The 19,542-nt window shown below is 38.1% G+C and overlaps 1 protein-coding gene across 34 annotated transcripts in view; it reads left to right on the forward strand.

Annotated features, from left to right (window-relative positions):
• The window catches only part of eya4 (EYA transcriptional coactivator and phosphatase 4), a 554,349-nt gene that overhangs the window by 273,637 nt on the left and 261,170 nt on the right, over positions 1 to 19,542 (forward strand). For 3 of the 34 annotated variants that reach the window (XM_043686498.1, XM_043686537.1, XM_043686574.1), the window contains exon 1: positions 16,153 to 16,377. The exons of 26 other annotated variants lie outside the window; for them this stretch is intronic. The gene's annotated coding sequence lies outside the window, so the exon portion shown is untranslated. Of the gene's footprint in view, positions 1 to 15,931; positions 16,030 to 16,152; positions 16,378 to 17,551; positions 17,664 to 19,542 lie in introns of those variants that run through there. 5 more of the 34 variants (XM_043686556.1, XM_043686580.1, XM_043686503.1 and 2 more) reach the window with 5 other exon arrangements.

Genomic DNA, 19,542 nt, shown 5'->3' on the forward strand with positions numbered 1-19,542 from the left:
TCATTCCTGAAGAAGGGCTCATGCCCGAAACGTCGATTCTCCTGCTCCTTGGATGCTGCCTGACCTGCTGCGCTTTTCCAGCAACACATTTTCAGCTCCGATCTCCAGCATCTGCAGTCCTCACTTTCTCCTCGAGTCTTGAATGATGTTGAACATTGTGCAATCATTGACAAACATTCCCACTTCTGACTTTACGATGGAGGTAGGACAATGATGAAGCAATTGAAGATAGTTAGGCTTTAGGACATGATCCTGATGAACTCCTGCAGATATGTCATGTAGCTGAGATGACTGACCTCCAGCAACCACAACCATCTTCCTATGTGCCAGGTATGACTCCAACCAGTAAAGAGTTTGCCCCAATGATTCCAGTTTTGCTAGGGCTGCTTGATGCTGCACTTGACTGAGTGCAGCCTTAATGTCAAAAGCAGTCACTCTCACCTCACCTGGAATTCAATTCTATTTTTCCATGTTTGAACCAAGACTGTAATGATGGCAGGAGCTGAGTGGCCCTGACAGAACCCAACTTCCTTCCAACTGCAGCTGCATCACAGTTTGCTTGCCCTGGGGACTTAGTATAATCTTTGCAATGGTGAAACCTCCAAGTGACCCAGCAGGGACTAAAGAGCTGTGGCAGCTTGATCGGTCAGCAACTCGTGGAGCCTTGCTTCTGGCCAATCAACAACCAGGGAACCCTGATGTAAAACTCAGTTCCTGCTGCAGTTATGGATACTCCTGCAATGTTGGTTTTACCACGGCAAAAAAGAGGTTTTTTTTATCATGCATCTGGCTATTATACATGAGCTTAAAGATGGTGATCAAAGGAAAATACTGTGCTACTTACCAACAATTAGGTCTCAACGTTGAGCTCAGCAAATGTAACTCTGGTCCAAAGAAAACAAAAATGAGAAAAATGATCATAAAATGTATTGATTTTTGAAGAATTCTTAAAATGCTAACACAAAAACCTGGTCAAAATTCCATATGCTAACAGACAGGTGCTTTTTATGACAGTTTTCTAGAATGCCAGTTCCTGTCTCAGTCAATATTTTATATTTTGCATTATGCTTCTAAAACGTTGATGTGTTTCCTGTGAACCTATCTACCTTAGGCTTGTTATAAGGTTATTAGTTAGTCGTCACTCAAGGAATACATTTCACATTCCGATGTTAATCTTGTGTACTAGAGTGAGAAAGAGGACACATATTCCCTATTGATATTTTATATTGGGTTTCAGTTCCTAGCAGCACGTGATAGTTGTTATACTTGTATTCTCTGAGAAACCGGATATACACATCAGCCTTTGTGCCCGCTGTACTTTATTTCACTTTTTCAGTCATAGCCTGGAGTGCAGAACTTTTACAGTTGGCTTTGTCTAATGGTTTCTAAGTAGCCCAAATGAAAACATTAAGTTCAAGCTTTTCTTGTTTTTGGCCCATTCTTTTAAAGTTTTTTTTTTGTCTTGATGATAATGCATTAAATAACTTAGTACCACAAAATAAGTCTCTTTTATCTGATGTGGTCTTATACAGGTGTTCTGTTATGGCTTTCTGTTCTGTTCTGAGTACACTATTGTGATAAGACTTCTCTCTATAATATCATCGACCATGACTTGGAGAATAGACAACATTGTGATGGAAGTAGAAAACATTTTTTTCTTGTAGAATAATTATATTAAGATTATCAATCCCAGAGTAAATTAATTGAAAAAAATGGAAATTAATTATATTTGGCTTGAGGTGAGTTTCTCTAGTTTGGGTGAAATCTATTACTACGTACAGATTGAATGGCTGTTGAATATATAACAAGTTGAATACATAACTAATAGGAAGAAAAATGTGAGGCAGAAAGTTCCCATGCTTTGAACAATCTAGGCAATGGCAAAAAATGTTGGGAAATAAATGAGAAAGAAACAGTTCAATTCTTGTGTCGTCACAACTTTCTCATTTTCCCCTGAAGGTTTTAATGGAAAGATAATAACATCGCTGATCAATGGTGACTACTTTGCTTTCATCCATTTGCATCTCATTGACATCTCCAACTCACCTCATTTGTATGCAGCTTGCAATTCTCTCCTCCCTCCCAAGTACTTGACAGTGAGTTTAAAGTCATTGCAGTTACCTACGGCTCACTGGTTATTTTCCTGGGCCTCCATTTTAATGTCCCTTCACCAACAGGTCATTGAATGCCCCATCCTCCACCGCCCTTCATCCACCAAACTTGGAATGGGCAAACCACCAGCCCACCACATTACCATGGCTGACCAAGGACCAACTCTGATTCCACTTCAGCCCTGCAGGACGTCATTTGAAGTTCAGGGACACCTTTGGACTTGCATGCTCCTGCCAGGTCACTTTGCACAGTCAACTCATGTATTTTCACACCGCGCATATCTTAAGGCTGTTAGCTTCATTTCTTAGCACTTATTCAATTTGTGTTTATTTGGAGGTTGCCACCCTCTGTGGATTGCATTGATTGGTAACTGCATTGACCTCCTCTGGTGGTCCACCATTTAGTGTAGGGCCCTCCTTTTGACCAGGACTTCTACATGGAAAGAAGGAGGCCAGCTTCCCTTTCAGAAATGTTTCCTAAAAATACAGTGTATGAGGTAGTTCCTGGCTTGCAGAATCAGAGGTAATGTGCAGCTGAGCTTTAAAAATAGCATGAACAGTTTGTATGGTCGTGGATGTGGCAGGAATTTCACCTCTCCTGCCCTGTAATTGCACAAGAAGAGTGCCAAAGAGACCCGTTGCATAATTATTCAGTTGTTGAACAGAAATCAGAATGAGAAAAATTACTATTTGCCATGCTGGGACCTCCACCATGAAATGCCCTGAAAACAACACTGTCCTGAAACTGGAAAAATACAACCCTACATTTTCATTGAAAATGAAAAGCCAAAAGTAGAAGGATTTTTATTTAACAGCTGGCTTTTGTACATGGTGTCCAAAAGGAAGTATTGTGCTACTTACCAAAAATTAGGTCATAATGTTGAGCACAGCAAATATAACTCAGGCCCAAAATAAAAAGATTCAAAGAATGATTATAAAATGTATTGAATTTTAAAGAATTCTTAAATGCAAGCATAAGAAGCTGTCAAATTATGCAACAGAAAATATTTTGCAAGCATTGACTATCCTTTTCAGTTATGAAAATATTACATTTTCAATCAAGTCCTGAATTCCCAAGGATTACAGTTATATCTATCAGTTTTGTTATGTTGTACAACAGAGATCGCTACAGTTCTAGGATGAGCCATTGGGTAAAGTGACACTGGGCGATGATCTTCATCTGGCCATGTTGCAAAATTTAAAGCTTTAACATTCTGCTTAATAAGTGCTGTTGTACCAGAACTCAGTGCTGGCTTTCCAGTTTAAATCTGACTGTCTTTTAGCAGCAAAGTGTAGTTCAAAATTCTGACACTCTGCTGAAGAAGCAGAGTTTGGTCATTTAAACACCCCAGTCTCTCAACGACAGGAGAAGGGGAGGAGAAGGAATAGAGTCAGTGACCACCCAGAACCACTCTCTGTCTAAGCTGTCTGACAATTCACCAATTCAACTAAATCAGCTTTCCCATTCCCCAGTCACCAACAGTGCCAAACTGCAAACCTATTTTCTAAAAAATTGAATTCAATTGCTCTCATTTATCTCAAATACTTTGGTCTTGCCATTATTTCATCTATATAAGTTGTGTATGAGGGACCACAGAGAGATATTAATGTTGGAAGCCTCACCATATTGAATGTATAGGATAAAAGAGAAGGATAAACAGGATGAAGTATAATACAGAACTTTATTATTATTGAAAAGAATATTGCCAAAAAGGTTCTTGCTTTATGCTCATCAGATCAAATTTAAATGACAACAATTTATAACCAGGGAGAAAAGGGGTGCTGATTAGTTGGTAAGTCAATTCTGATTTGCTGACGAGTTGCGGCTCCTCAAACTGCCAGCTAATTCAAAAATAGCACACTGGTTGAAAATGATCCTTTTATTATCAGAGAACAGATCCCCACATATGAATTAATGTCACTTCCAGCAAGTGTCGTGCTCTTTTCAGAAAAGCGGCACGGTGGCACAGTGGTTAGCACTGCTGCCTCACAGCGCCTGAGACCCGGGTTCAATTCCCGCCTCAGGCGACTGACTGTGTGGAGTTTGCACGTTCTCCCCGTGTCTGCGTGGGTTTCCTCCGGGTGCTCCGGTTTCCTCCCACAGTCCAAAGATGTGCAGGTCAGGTGAATTGGCCATGCTAAATTGCCCGTAGTGTTAGGTAAGGGGTAAATGTGGGGTTATGGGTGGGTTGCGCTTCGGCGGGGCGGTGTGGACTTGTTGGGCCGAAGGGCCTGTTTCCACACTGTAAGTAATCTAATCTAATCTAAAATTCATTATTGCTCAGGATAGGCAGTTAGTTTGGGCTTTTCATTTTGTACTCATCAGGACTGGGATGTAAGAAACAGCCCCAAGAAGGAATAAACCAGTTTATACAGCACATGAAGGTGGTGCCAATTGGGAAACAAGCAGGTTGCAATGGGATCCCCTCTGGGCATGGCTCTTGTCAACATGAGAAGTGCATCTTCAATGGAAAGACCTTGAACAAAAGAGGTCATGGAGCCTGCCAATCCATGTTGTTTTCCTATGGAAACTCTGTGACCAATCAGAATCTACCTAGTTGGTATGTAAACTAAGACCACCAGTTAACTGTTCCTGCTGCATCTCCAAGCCCAACCAATCAGCACCTTTCTCTTATGCTGTATTATTTAGTGACGTTTTATTAAAGTCTGTTTCTTGCATTCTAATCCTGATGAATACAAGACAAAAGCTTTATTTCCTGTCTCGTTGTAGTAATGTTGATGTTCTGTATTACAAGCAGTTATTAATTGGCAGTGTACAGTCTGTACTTATACGCTTGCAAAACCCAAAACAAAATATCTGGTGTTACATGTGTTTTCAAATTAGGCAACTTTGATTTGTTCTCTAGAAACAAAAGAATTATGTTCAAGCCTTGGGTCTTTTTTGATCACCTAGAAGCTGGGTGAGCTTATAGTTCCCAGATTTTCAATTCCTCAGCCAATAGGAGTTGACTTTCTAACCAGTAGCATCAAGTTTTCCGATAACATAGATTGTCACGATTGTTTGAAATTTGGCCTTCTTGCACTTGTTTGGGTGAGTGCAAGATGAAATTGTCCAGCAAAATGTTTCTTTTTTCAGGTGAGTTACAATGAAAACCTACACAACATTTCATCCAGTATTGGATTGTCATAGCCATTGCCTCTTTGAACTATAGCCCAGGCATTCTCTCCAATGTGTGTGTCTGTCTGTCCGCGTGTGTGAGACAAAGAGAGAGAGATGGGGAAGGGTGATAAGAAGGTGTGCACTAGAGTGCGTATTATTTTATATGTGAGCTTCATCTATAAGAAGGGATAAAATCTGTCAATCGTAGTTACGAGTTGATGAGCAATATGGTTGATATGGATGGCTGACAGTCCATGTTTGAGAGGTGAGCTGTAAGCAAATTAAGTTTATCACTGGGTTGAATTTGTAAGATTGAGGAGTTTGCTGAAGGTTGGTGCAGTAATTTTAGAACACTGCAATGCAAGGGAACGGTTGTGAGTTTTCTAATGAATGAGGCAGTGTGGGGCACAGCTATGGTCAGAAAGTATTTCCGCAGTCTTCTTTCTTCGACTCTAGTTAATTCATTGAGTGTATTTTCTCCATTGCATCCATGTTCTTGGGACAATAGTCTTGGCATTGTTGCACTCGTCAACTTACAAAAAATCTTTGCAGCAAATCCTGCAAATAAAATTCATCTCTTACCTTAGCTAATTAATAACATTCTTTTTTTTTTATCCTGAAAGTGAGAAAGCCTTTTACATGTCAAACATAATTAAGATTTAAATTTTACAGCAACTTTTCTGTTTTTTGGTTAATTGTCATTTCAGGGAAAGTTCTGGCCCATCCAACATCTCTCACGCAATCATTCAATCTTCAGTTCATTAATTATACAGCCTCCACTTCAGGGCCGGGCTGTCATGCAGTCATGCAGAAGGATGTCAGAAATGCTCACTGCTCCCAAGACTTTGTGATGTTCAAGCAGCCACTGCCATTTTTAACCCCAGTTTAACTGCACCTCAGACACTGCAAACTTTCACACTGTGATCCGGCACTGTTGGAACACAACTATTGTGACAAAAAGGGAAGTTGGCACCCATTTCTCTAACAGGGACCTTGTGGATGGATCAATTGAGAGACTGGCAGTGCTGTTTCCTCCAGAGCTCCAAACACAGCCAGCTTGGATGAAAGTAGTGACCTGAGTCAGTACATTGTATAGAGAAATACCCAGCAATGCTGAAAGCACTCTGCAAGGTTAGGTGCAACCATTTATCCTCTGCTACCTTGCGCTCAAAGGATCACCATTCACTCTAACTCTGCCACTGTCTCTTGCCAAGGCTCATGGACTGCAACTCTTACTATCACATGCAACATTCCCACTCACTGGCTGTCAAACACCTTGTCCTCCCAAATCACCAATCTCCCCTTCCCTCCCTGCCCTCACTCACTCTTTGGGAGCACCTCATCATCTCTCCTGTCCCTGTGTCACCACAAACATCTCTCCCATCCACTTCCATCATACCCAATCCCTCCCTTTGCCTCAGTACAGGAACAGTTAACTCACAGCTGGGCTGAGATGGACAAGACCAGAGGCGAGACATTAGGTTCCTGACCACGTATGAGGAAACGATGCCGGAATTAGCCAGGGAAGGGGGAGACTGTTGACAGAGGGACACTGAGGACCTCATGTCCAGCCACTGTGTGAGCTTCATTGTGCTCTACTGCACTGCTCTCCCATTAAAGCCACTCAGCTGTCAGAGGGTACACCAGCAAGGCTTTGACCTGCAACTTCGACCCACCACAGTGGGTTCTGTTCCTAGACTAGCCTCAAGGCCACAATTTGGTGAGCACATCAGTGACATGGTCTCCATAGCTGGCTGAGGAGGAAATACCTCAGGTCTCTGACTTGACCATCAGTAACTTTACAATGCACAGCAGGTTTGTTAGAAGCACTCTATAAGCTAGGTTGAAGGATACAGGGGTCCACCAACATTAGCAGTAAAATGTTGGCTCTAGCACGCATGCACTTGCCTTCCTCCATGGATAGGTTGGGTACTGCCCTGGAGACCCTCAGGTCCAGCACATTCAGTTTTTGCTGTATCTGTGCACTTAGCTGCATTCCATTGGTGTAGTCATTGGTTCTCAGCATCAGTGGCAAGGAGAGAAGGGAAAGAGGGGTCTCAATCTCACTCCAAGTGCCTGTGGCTCTCAGGGGGGGCAGGATGGTGCCAGTCGGCACCCAGACAGAAGAGGAACCAGACACAGGTTCTCCCGCAGCTTCCTCTTAGCGCAGTCCAGAGGGACCAGGCCTCTTTCACCTCCCTGTGCTCCCTGCATATGGGGGAAGCCAGCAGTGTTGGAGACCTTCAACCCTAGACACTCCTTGGCTTGGAGGAGGGCTCTAAATTAGTCAACACCTGGATGTGTTTGTAGACTGCACATTGGATGGTGCTACACAGCTCCTCATTTTCTCTTTGAAATGACCCACTGGCACAAACATTGTGATTTTGGCAGGCACTGGGAGGGCATGGCCACCCATTCCTTCTGCACAAGATCTGTCCAACAGATGATACAGTTCAGTGATGATGACCTCGATATCCTTCATCTGTATCTGCTTTTTATTTCCAACAGCAGTCAATAATGACAAAGAGGCCAGTAAATTTGAGATATTGTAATTCTCCTCCATCTGCTGAGGGTGCTGCAGGAGCCATTGGAGTCTCCTGCAGTTTTTCTCATGGTGACCATGTTCCAGTCGATGTCTCTTTTGACACTGTCATCTGATTTGTAACAATGCCACAATGTATCCTCCAAGCGCTGGTTCTGCCTCAGGTGAGTGATCAGATAACCTGTTGGAATTGTCAGAAATAAAACAATATATCAGTAACAAAACTCCAAATGCCTCACATCAATAATAATGAAACATATTATGGCCTTGTGCATTGTGTCATGAAGGCTTCACCCTCGTAAGGATGCCAATGTCATACTTAAATAAGGATCTCTTAATCTCTTAATCTGCAGATGGATATTGCAGAACCAAAGTGCAAATGCTACATTGGTTGATTTAAATGCAGGTTCTCTCCAAAATATTGCCTTCAAGGATCAGATATGAAAAGGGTTGCAGAAATGGCAAATCTAACTGAGACCTTTAAGCATGTGTTTGAGTAGTTTTGCATATCTGACAATGACAAATGGCTAATTGATGCAAGTCTTATAGTACTCATGGTTGCACGAGGCCATAACTCATAGCTTTCATACATAATGTTGCCAAAAGAATGGCCTTTAAATCGAATCCAATTTCATGGCATTACAGAGTCAGTGAATGTATGACTAACACAGTTGCCTTAGCAGATCCTTACAGGCAAATAATTTTACTTCACCCTCAAAGTGAAATACAGTAACTTACTCCACCCAAGCTGCATCTGGTGGCAACCATTTTCTTGTCCTGTTGCCAGTTGAATCTGGTGCAAAGATGACAAGGTTTCAGCATTTTCTTCATGAATGACTTGCAGCCTCAACCTGAGATGAAAGATGTACAACCTCACATCCCCAGCCTTTGTATTCCCCAGCATCTCCAATGACATTCCAACCTCTCCTTGTTTCTGTTCACTCCCTTAATCTTACAGCCATGTTCCCCATTTACTTCCTGAGGTCATGACTTCGCAAACGGCCATATTCTTGTTGGTCATTTACTCTCCTCATTTTGAGGCTAGGGTAATTATAAACTGTGCAACATCTCCACCTTAGCTTTCCATCCTCTCCTAAGGAGTAAGTGATCCCACTCTTCCACGGAGAATTTCCTCCTTTCACCATAATCACTCCCTCAATGACACAGGCCGATGAAACCTAATCACAGTCTTGAGCACCCACTTTTCCCCGTACTGCACTGACTGCCCTTAATGAGCTCCCCCGCCATTAATACCCCAATCTCACCAGGACTGACTGTGGTGCACACATTCACCCCTACCTCAGACCAACCTAGGAGGACAGCCCCACTAAGCACAGCGCAGCCTGAACAGATGTCTCCATAGCACTACATGTAATGCCTCGAATGCTTGTTCTAGACCTGCATGTCTGACTGTGGCCCAATCCCTGGATTTCAAAGCTACCAATTCTTAGAAACTGCTCCGACCATGTGCCTGATCTTACCTTGGCTAGACCCTTGGACTGAGTGTGGTGGCCCCCTTCATTGCACCAAGACTGGTTCACTTTGACTTTCAGACATAGCTGTTTGCTTGAAGTATACACAGCGTAAGCTGCTGGCACATGCTGTAGATGTGGCATTGGTGTGTTCCCTCTCCCTGACTCTGAACAGTGGCAGTCTGCCAGTCAGTGGGGCCAGGTTATAACTCTGACTTTCATGTTGGGTAATGGCACCATCTAGTTTCTTCAGGAAGGAGTAGAAAAAGGGGACCTGTGTCAAAATGAGGTGAGATTAGCTATTAATAAAATTTAGATGTGTATAAATAAGATTGTTGGTGCTTATTTGTTTAAATCTTTAAGGGAAAATCAGAAATTCCCTCTTTCAATGTCAGAAGTCTGATTATTTTCATTCTCAAGTATTTTCCCAACCTTATTGCCATTGTATGCTTTGCTCAAGATCTTGGAACATTCCACCCAATGTGTAAATGTTCTGAGTGTTGAATTACAAATAATTATTTCTACTACCCACCTTTGATGAGTAAAGTGATCTGGACCTAAGATAACAAATTGGAGTCAAATGGTTCTTGTGAAAAGAATGGAAATCTAGAATTTTCGACACAATAAGTTGCAGTGTGATATATAATTTCTTACTTTCTAGCATTGGGCTTCAATAAAGAACAAGATAATACTCACTGGCATTTAAAAACTGTGCTGCTAGAACAGGTCTGTAATTTCCCTAGATAATACAAAATGCTGTGGAAACTAGAGATCTGAAAAAAAATCCACAAAAAGTGCTGAGAAAATTTAGCAGGTCAGCCAGCATCTGTTCCAGAAAAGAGTCACGTTGGACTCAAAACAATAATTCTCTTTTTTCTCTCCATGAATGCTTCCAAACCTCCTGATTTTTTCCAGCACCTTCTGTTCTTATCTAATTTCTTCATTTGATTTTGCTGGGAATGTTTTTTTTAAATCACTGAGATTGTAAATTATATCAAATAGAACTGTTTAAAATGACAGGCATTAAAATATTATTGATATTATCCACTTTTCTAGAGGATGATTATTTTCATCTTTTTATTTACTTGTAGTAAATATTGAAGAATTTATGCAAGTAACATATTATGTATACATATTGAAGAATTTGTATTACAAAGTCGTTATGCAAATAAGCTTGAAGTGACTCATGAATGATTTGAAAAAGCAGTTAAAACTTATCAAAATGTGTATAAAGAACAGCAGATTATTATAAAGTTCTGTAAAGGATAAAAACTCCAGAGACCTTCAGATATGAACAAATCACTATAATATACTTTTACTATTTGGAAAAGTACGAAGAAAATATCATTACTACAAAATATAGCATTTCAAAGTTTGTTGTTTATAATTAACAGCATTGTCTCCAAAAGTATCTTGAAGTTGAAAATAAAAAAAATACTGGATGAAGCACTTCCACATAAACATTTTATGAGCTTACGTGTAGGCTGCAGTTCCTGCAACGGATTAATGAAGTACAATATTGAAACTTTAAACAATTAGCATTCTAACATACCTACAAACTAACTTGCTGTCTTCTACAGTATCTAAGGTAAGAGAAATTGGATTTCTCACCCCCCATTTTGTTATTGCATCTGTTCTGGATTACTGTTTTATCTTATTGTTTTATCAAGTAGAAAAACTGAGAACATACTACTTGTGTTACCGACTGTCGCTGAAAGAGTACCTTTCAATTTCTGATTCATATGATTTAATTTCCTGATAAAATTTCAAACAGCATCTCTTTGTAATATTTTAATATTTGTATATTTCCAAATAATAAACCTAATTTCAGAGAAACAACCAATGTTTGCAGTATAGCTTTTCTCTCCCGGATGAGAGTGTGTTTGCTACTGGTCTTTTGGTGGTGCATTTATTTCCGGACAAAATTAAAAATGTTTCTTCTACAAACATTAACTGAAAAGAAGGCTTGGCAGACACACGGGTATGTATTGTTTGCCTGCCATTTTGTTAAGGTTATAGTTCAGTGCCTAAAACTAAGGCAGAGAAAGCAAATTTCAAAAAGGTTATGAAGATTTTCTATTTAATTTCATGCAGCATTGCATACACAATTTCTATGTGGCAATGTGATATACTTTCAATTGTGTCACCATTTCTCATACAAAGAATTAAACATAAATTTTTAGCAGGCCCTTCAGTATAATTTTAGTAATGCGTTCACCATCATTTTGTTGCCCCAAAACCAAGTGAACCATTTCCACGATGGTGATTCCATTTACTTTACAAATATATGATTCTTAGAACAATGGTGTTACCTTGTTAGCTGACTTACTAGCAAGACTTGTTAGCTGCATGTGTGTGGAGTGATATTCAATTTCACTAATGTTAAAATGAGCAAGACATTTCTGCTATCATTCACAAATATTTCCCACATCAGAATTAACCACATGGCTCATTTGCATTTTTATGATACACCAGTGACTGGTAAATGTAAACTAATTTGTGGAAGTTTGCCAAAGTTGATGGCCACTTCCTCTCCATATTCTGACTTAGTTTTGAAAGGCAAATTTCAGGCATAAGAACTGAGTTGGACCAAGTATGTGAATATTCTGTGGTTAAATGTGATTTGTTTGTCATTTAATTAACTTTAAAACTACTTAATTGTTTTCCATCAAAGCCTAGGAAAGGGTTTTCTCTCCCTAGAGTCTTTTGAACCTGTTATATTTGAATAAGATGAAATTAGTGATATATAGTTGAGAGCCCATAAGGATTAACTTTTGACCTCAATAAATAAAATATTTCATTAAATTTTAATTTTAATCACTGAAAAATGGCAGCTTCACATTGAACTCTGAATTTATTAAAGAAAAAATACCCTTCAGAGATCAGTAAGTTGAACCCCTTTACTCCACAGGTAACATCAAAATTATAGAACCAACATTTAGAAATTTAGCATTTAGAAATTAGGGGCTCGTTATATGAAGAGCAGGATGTTCAATGTGTTTGATGTTAGCATGGAGACAGATACTATATTGAGCACAAATCCTGAATGTACGAGAACAGTGGTTTTAATTAAATGCATACTTTTGAAAATTAGGTCCTTTCAATTTATAGTAAACGTTTTTGCTTCTCTTGTTCATGACATTTTGGTTTTAAATAATTTTTCAAGCATTGTATTTCATATCACTTTGCTGGGATGCGACATTTATTTGTCTATGGTTCAATAGGAGCCTTGCACACGTTTTTATCACTTAAACCACCTTCACTCAATTGTCTAAAAGTCTCTCCCATTCTAGAAGATCCTGCAAGGGTTTAAACTTTCTCCCTGATAATGACTTTTAGTTATTACAAACTGACCTTCCTCATCGGTTTCTTGGCAGAATGTGTAATAATGCACTTTCCCCAGTCTGGGCTGGGAACCTTTGCAAATCCCTATGCCACCATCAGCATTATTTAAAAGATGGCACTCACGTTGACATCTGGGAGCCAATTCATCATTTAATTAAATTATCCTGTAATGAAATCTTCTGTAATGAGATTAATCTAAATTATTTATCAGGTGCTGACACAGGCGCAAGACATGGTTAATAATGAATGAGGGCTGTGTCTGTTCTGCTTTCAAACTCGGGACTTATTTCAGTCACTAATTTCTTTTAATATTGCATCAATCTTTACCCTTTCCAGAATATATTGCGGGATGGCCTGATTTTTTGGGGGGTGGGTCAGGGTGGCGGGGGTGGGGAAGGAGGTGATGTGGAGGGAGTTGGAGGGTTGGAATGATCAAATGTAGTCTTTGCTACATTTCCCTATACAGTAGGACATGAGTCAGGCTGTGGGTCATATTTCTCCCTGTCAGGAAGGTGGTTTGCTTGTTTGCAGAAGGGCTCCAGGGAGAATGTGTTACAGTGCCTGCAAGTAGGTAACCATGGTAACAATCATTTTTTTAAATGCATATTTAAGGAACAACACTAATGTTAATGATCTGTCCACGGTACTTATATTGATTATTAATAACTGATGTAGCGTATAACTGAAAAAGGTTCCTGATACCATTGAGGTCCCAAGATTTGCAAAACTCATGCATTAAGGCTGCAATGTTTACAAGGAAATGTGTTGTCTTTATTCATGAAAGCGATATTATGTAAAGCTTGAATCACATGGGATGAAATATTTTTTGGAGCAAATGCAGAAAAATAACATCCTAAAAGTGAATGGAACTGTTCAAACTCATGATGTAGTGCCTATGGCGCCATCTCCAGGGCTGGTCAGGTTACATGCATGTTGTCCTGGTGAAGGGAAATAGTGTATGGTCTTGATGGATTTTTAAAAATTATTTTTGTATTCCATTTCTCAAAGCTATTCCTTCAATTTAGACTGTTAAGTCTCTTGAAGTTGCAATGCTTTTTAAGATGTTAAAATATGTAGTATGGAATTATTTCAGTTCTTGCAATTTTACATTGGCAGGCTTTTATCTTTCAGCGCCTTTACAATGAATGATACTTAACAGATAAATACACAGCTACTTTAAATTCACTGTCATTTTTAATGTACCAGTGTTCACCATGAGATCAGTCGATGTTGAAAAAAATTAAACAATGGATGAATTAGCTTTTTAATTTGGAATTACTTTCACTTACTCATTGTGTTGCACCAAAAATCCTGAAAGCATTAGCTTTGATACATGTTTTTAAACCACACTGACTCATGAAGCCCAATGAAATGTATAATAAATATTACTAAAGCATTAATAACTAACTCATGCCTCTCTTGAGAGATTCAAACTATTTTTAAAAGTGTAACTCATTACATCATCAGAACAAAAGTAACAAAATAAAGTTCAATTTCTATCTGACAAAAAAGATGTTGCTTAAATTAAGTATGGTACCACTAGAAATGAAAGTAGACATTTGGCCAAATGCAAGGAAATTCCATGAATTTCTTTGATTTGCCTGTATTCCATTAGTTTTCTGGCAGTATCTTTGAGTACTTGGCGAAGGATGATGTTTACCTGTGTGCTGTTGAAGAAATATGACAAGGGCTGCAGCTAATAGCATTCTAATTTTTTTTAGTAGTCTAGGTATTTCCTGAAGGGATCGGCGCTTTCAGACAAAAATGCTTCTTTCTGCAGACAGGGTGACTGCTGAAATGTATTTCCACAACACAGTTTGCAGACTTATCCAGCAGTCCTGGCTGCAGCACTACTTGTATGCTGCTTTTTCCAACCCTGGTACTTTGCTGTATAACTAATTGAATTGCATATGCTGTATCTGAACTTCGTCCTTTGTTCTCAGGTGATGTACCAGTCTTTCTTTTGATATTGTAAGCAGTATTTTAGCACAGTCTTCACGCAACTGATATGCCACAAATTACTTTGGCTGTATCTATGATTGCACCCAAATACGGTACACTGTTCTCATTCCTGTAGAAGCATGTTTAAAACAGACTGTGACTCAGTCAGATATTCTGTTCACTTTATTGTCAGTGCAAGCAGTTTAAAATCTCTGAGTGCAGCATACATTGCCTAGTTCTCAATTTTATGCAGGTGCCTAGACTTAATTTTCTTGTAACTGAAAAATTCCAAAGGTGCCCCTTTGAACAAATATTTAATATAAAATAATATAAAATAAGTTAAAGTGTTTAAAATTGACAATGCAAGGCATTTTCGTGCATATCCACATCATGCAGTGCAATTTTTTTTTAAACCATGGAACATTTAAGAGAATTTTCAGCCTCCTAAGATCCTTTCTAATAATAAAGTGCTTGAGTTGTCAAAGTGACGGCACAGATGTTCTAATCTGTACTGACACAGCTTCCTAACGCAGCACATCAATCATGTGTTATTAGCTTTAATAGAGCTTGGACATTTTCCGTCACTTAAACATTGCAGTGGTGACAAAAGTGAACCAGAAATGTGCTGCAGGTGTAACCTTCACTCAAACCCCATTTGTGACAGGCGTTGCTTTGGTCTCCACCATGGAGGAAGGTTGCCATCTTCAGTCTCTTCTCTCCTTTGTTTAAGTTAGTGGCACAGTGATTTTTGTGTGAGGTTAATTAAATGGTGATATTTGTAATGGTTTAGTTGTATGGAAGATTTGTTACAGAAGGCTATTAAAAAGAATATTCCATTTGCTTATTTGGTGCAAATTGGTGGGTTTCAGACTCTTTTTTTCCAGATTAAGCTTTCAATTTCAATTTGTTTCAACAATTTAAGCTTTTCAATCACTGGCATTATTTTTGAGTTGATTCTTAAAGGGATATTGTTCTTTTATGATCAACAGGTTTTATTTTAAATTGAATATCTAAAATATTAACCAGAAATTGAATTTTTTGCAACAAAATTATAAATTCAGATAAAATTCAATGTTAGATCTTGAAAAATTATTACATCTCTCACTGTAGTTCGTAAAATAAATAGCCAAACAAATGAATTCCTAGACATTTTCTGAATTTATAAATACGTGGTCAATTTTAAGAATTATAAAATAATTCATTAATCCATTAAGAAAGAAAAGTAAAAGAAATTCCTAACCAAAAGGAAAGTTTGAATTTTCTACCGTTTGTCCAACTTTTAAGGAGTTACGTGAAAATTACATTACATTCTTGCAAAAAAAACCCCAAAGTCCCTTCTGTGAGTGAAACTTCACATGCTAAAGAGCAGATGCGTCAGCAAGTGACAGCAGGCTAGCAGAGGTTGGGGATGTGGCTACGCCGATGAGCCCTGGGATAAATGCAGCACATTATATATCTAGTGAAAGACAGGAGCTGTTGACGAGGTGACCTCTGAATGTAAGTCAGCTTGCTATAAACAGAAGAGTGTGGAAAGCTATTGGTCAGTCTGAAACTTGTTTACTATTCTGACTATCCTCATGGTAAACTTAAATCAACAGCGCTGAACCTTGGAACATGATTACAGCTTTAAAGGGGGGGAAAAAATCAGCAGTATAAATAAAAAAAATAATGTTGAGAAAATAGCCACTTCGCTAAATTCCTAATCTGTGGCATATTCCTAATACTTAACTGGCGACCCGGCCGACTAAGGTAAAAAAAAGAAACAAAATTTGATATCTTCCTTGTAGAGGTGAAAACAAAATGAAAATTGTGGAGTTTTAACCGAAGAGCTGTATTTTTTTCCTGGTAAGACTTTACCTTTTTTTTTCACTTCGTTTCCAGTAAAACAATGAGACCGTTGTTCCACATATCTGCCCAATGTCGAGATAATTGAACAGCTTACCTGAGAATTGTTTCCTCCATTCCATGACGGACTCATGCTGCAATGGATGGAACTCTGAAGTCCTTGTAGCTTTGGCTCAGGGAGAAACATTAATTGTTTATAACTTATGCAGTTCATTTCTGGGAATGTAAAAAATTAGTCGTGGAGCTTGCTGGTGTTCCTCAGTGTATGCATCCATGCGGTTTGTTACTGAAAGGCAAGCTCGTGTTATAGAGATAAGTTACAGTATTTGTAAGGCAAGAGTGTCCTGTTACTTTAGAATTACAGAACTTATTTCTCAGTTCATTGTGTCAAGTGAAAAAAAACCTCATTCTACATTCAAACTCCATGAACTGGGTTTTTCAATGAGCCTTCTGGTTGCAGTTTCTTTTCGTTCTGTACTAGAAGGTGCTTCTACCTTGTTTGCAGCAAAATTTGATCAGAATTGCTAGTTTTCATTTTATTCTTGCAGGCAAATGTTCTGCTCATCTAGCTGGCATCGAAGTTTAGAATTCCTTTTACTCAGTGCACACCAGTAAGAAAGATATCTGAAATATTTATGTCATCTTATCTGTAATGATGTCTCATAACAATTTGTGAGAAGGAAGTCAAGATCGACGGAGGGAGGATTAAATTACAAATCCATTCAAAATCATTATAGATATAAGAGTAGACAGAGGACTGAAACCCAAATACTGAAATATTTCAGAAAAATATAATTCAATTTCTTCATAAAGAATAATAGTTATGCTTGGTTTAAAACTATGTTTAAAACATTTTTTTGTTCATAACATATAAAAAAAATTGCCACAATTTGCAAAACAAGCAACCTCCTCCATCTTTAATTTGCTTCCAGAAATTTATCCTAATCATCTGGTTGTCAGAAACATTACTCCGGGTAGGAATGATACTGTTCTCTATATGGCACGTATGTGTGTTGAAAATCGAGTTTCAATTTAAAGAACAACTGTTGGTGCTTGCAATCTGAGGCCATGTCATGAGTTGGCAAAATGTTTGCTGACTTCTTGAAAGTCTGCTTCATTCACGGGACACAGCCACTGAGAGGTTACCACAGGAGTGTCTCATTATCAGGCTTGTGGAGGAAACAGAATACCACAGACTGCGCACTTCTGTGTCTGAAATCAGTTTTTCTCCTTTAGGGCTTTGGATTGTTTTGAGAACCTGACTTCTACTTTCATTGTAATAACAGGTATGGCAGTGTGCAAAGGAGGGAAGGTTTTCCTGTCTCATTTAAGTCGCTAGACTCATGTCACAAAACTACAGAACTCCTGTATGGAATGAACTAATATTTGGTGTTTAAAGCGAGCAGCTTGTTATGTGGGTTGCCCAGTTGCTTTTCTTCCGTCAATGTTCTTAACTGTAATTTAAAGCTTAGCCGTAGTAAAAAAAGGTTTGGCATTGTATGTTAAGAATATTGGACAGATTATTTTACCTCAGTAATTTACCTAAATGCCCACAGAAGTGCATGTTGTGGGGAATGTGAACAACGTTTGATACTTAGTTGAGAGTAAGCTTTAATGATATGATATTTTTTTTGTGTGGACTACTGTACATATACTTACACTTTGACTCTTTGTCTGTCGGTAAATATATTTAGTTCAGTTTGTACCTATCAAATCTGCATAACTTAAATGTGTCATTGTGTTTCAAATAAATTGTGACTGCTATTTAGTTTGAAGCACCGGTATAGTTTTGCAGGAAAAGTTTGCTCATTTTTTGTGTAAATCTCATAAAACTGCTAAAGTTGCTGAGAAAAAATATATTTTCTTTACCTCTACCAAGTAACTTTATGGACAGCTAAACTCTGCTCCTGTTATTAAAGGAATGGTTATAAAATAGGTGTTCATTATGGTTTTGAAACTGATGGGAAAATAATTTTAGAATCTGTAATTTAGCAACTGCCAAACTTTGTAAAAACACTTTTAAGCCAAACTGATTTTTATAAAATGTGCAATTTTCAATTTCTGGTGATACTATATACTGTAACTCTATTCTCATATAACCATTTTAATATTGGTTATCTTTATTCTAGAGAAAATTTAACATTCCTTAAACCTATCATAATGTTATTATTTAATTGTATGATTACTTGATATCTACATGAACATCTGAATGACAAAACTCTAGAAATCTATTAATTCAGATATTTCCTGAGAAATACTACATGCTTTAGGGCTGCATTGTCTTTTGCTGAATTATAATTATCATATTCAGTTGTTCAATGATAATCACCAAAGATTTTGGAAACACACATTATCATGAGTATTTTGTATTTTATGTATCAGTCATCATATGATTTTATTTATTGTCATCTAATTTGTTGCATGCGACTCTGGAATACTGTATTTGGGATGGAAAAAAAATTGCGGAGTCCTGTATCTCATGCTGTGTTCCAACTTTTGTTTTAAGTTGTGTTACATCCTTGAGTTCTCTTTTTACCTTGAATCCTATTACTACTTTGAATTCAGTTAAAACAATTTGATGTGCAATACCTTCAATGTATTCTTTTAAATCTGCATATCTGGAAAATTAGAGTACAGCTGCACCATTTAAGGCTATATAGAAAGCATTTAATTCAAAAGCTCTTATGTAGATTTATTCTATTGAAATAATTGAAGGTCATACCAGACAAGGTAAACAAAGCCGAAGGAATTACAGACAACTTTGAAAATGTTGCTGAAAAGTTCAATTGGTTCATAATTACACAGAAACTAATTAATTATGGTTCCCCACTGCGGCAGATTGCAAGTACCTTTGCTGTATGTGACAACATCTTTTCAAATACAGCTGGTTCTTTGATTTAGATTTGCTTTAGTTTCTAAAATAAATAATATAAATTTTCTATATTTTTGCACTGACACAACACTCAGGCATGCAGGCTTCAGTTCTCAATTGAAATATGTTGAATTGATGCGTATTGGTAATTCATATTATCAGGTGATTTACTTAGTAATAAGGAGGTAAAATAGTTTATTTCATTGTTACAGTGTAAGACTTCTGTAATTAATGGTTTATATTCTGGTTAAAACGCTTGAATAAAATTTCAAAAAAAACATAAAGAACAAAAT

The sequence above is a fragment of the Chiloscyllium plagiosum genome, chromosome 3 (genome assembly GCF_004010195.1).
Source record: "Chiloscyllium plagiosum isolate BGI_BamShark_2017 chromosome 3, ASM401019v2, whole genome shotgun sequence".
Taxonomy (NCBI): domain Eukaryota; kingdom Metazoa; phylum Chordata; class Chondrichthyes; order Orectolobiformes; family Hemiscylliidae; genus Chiloscyllium; species Chiloscyllium plagiosum.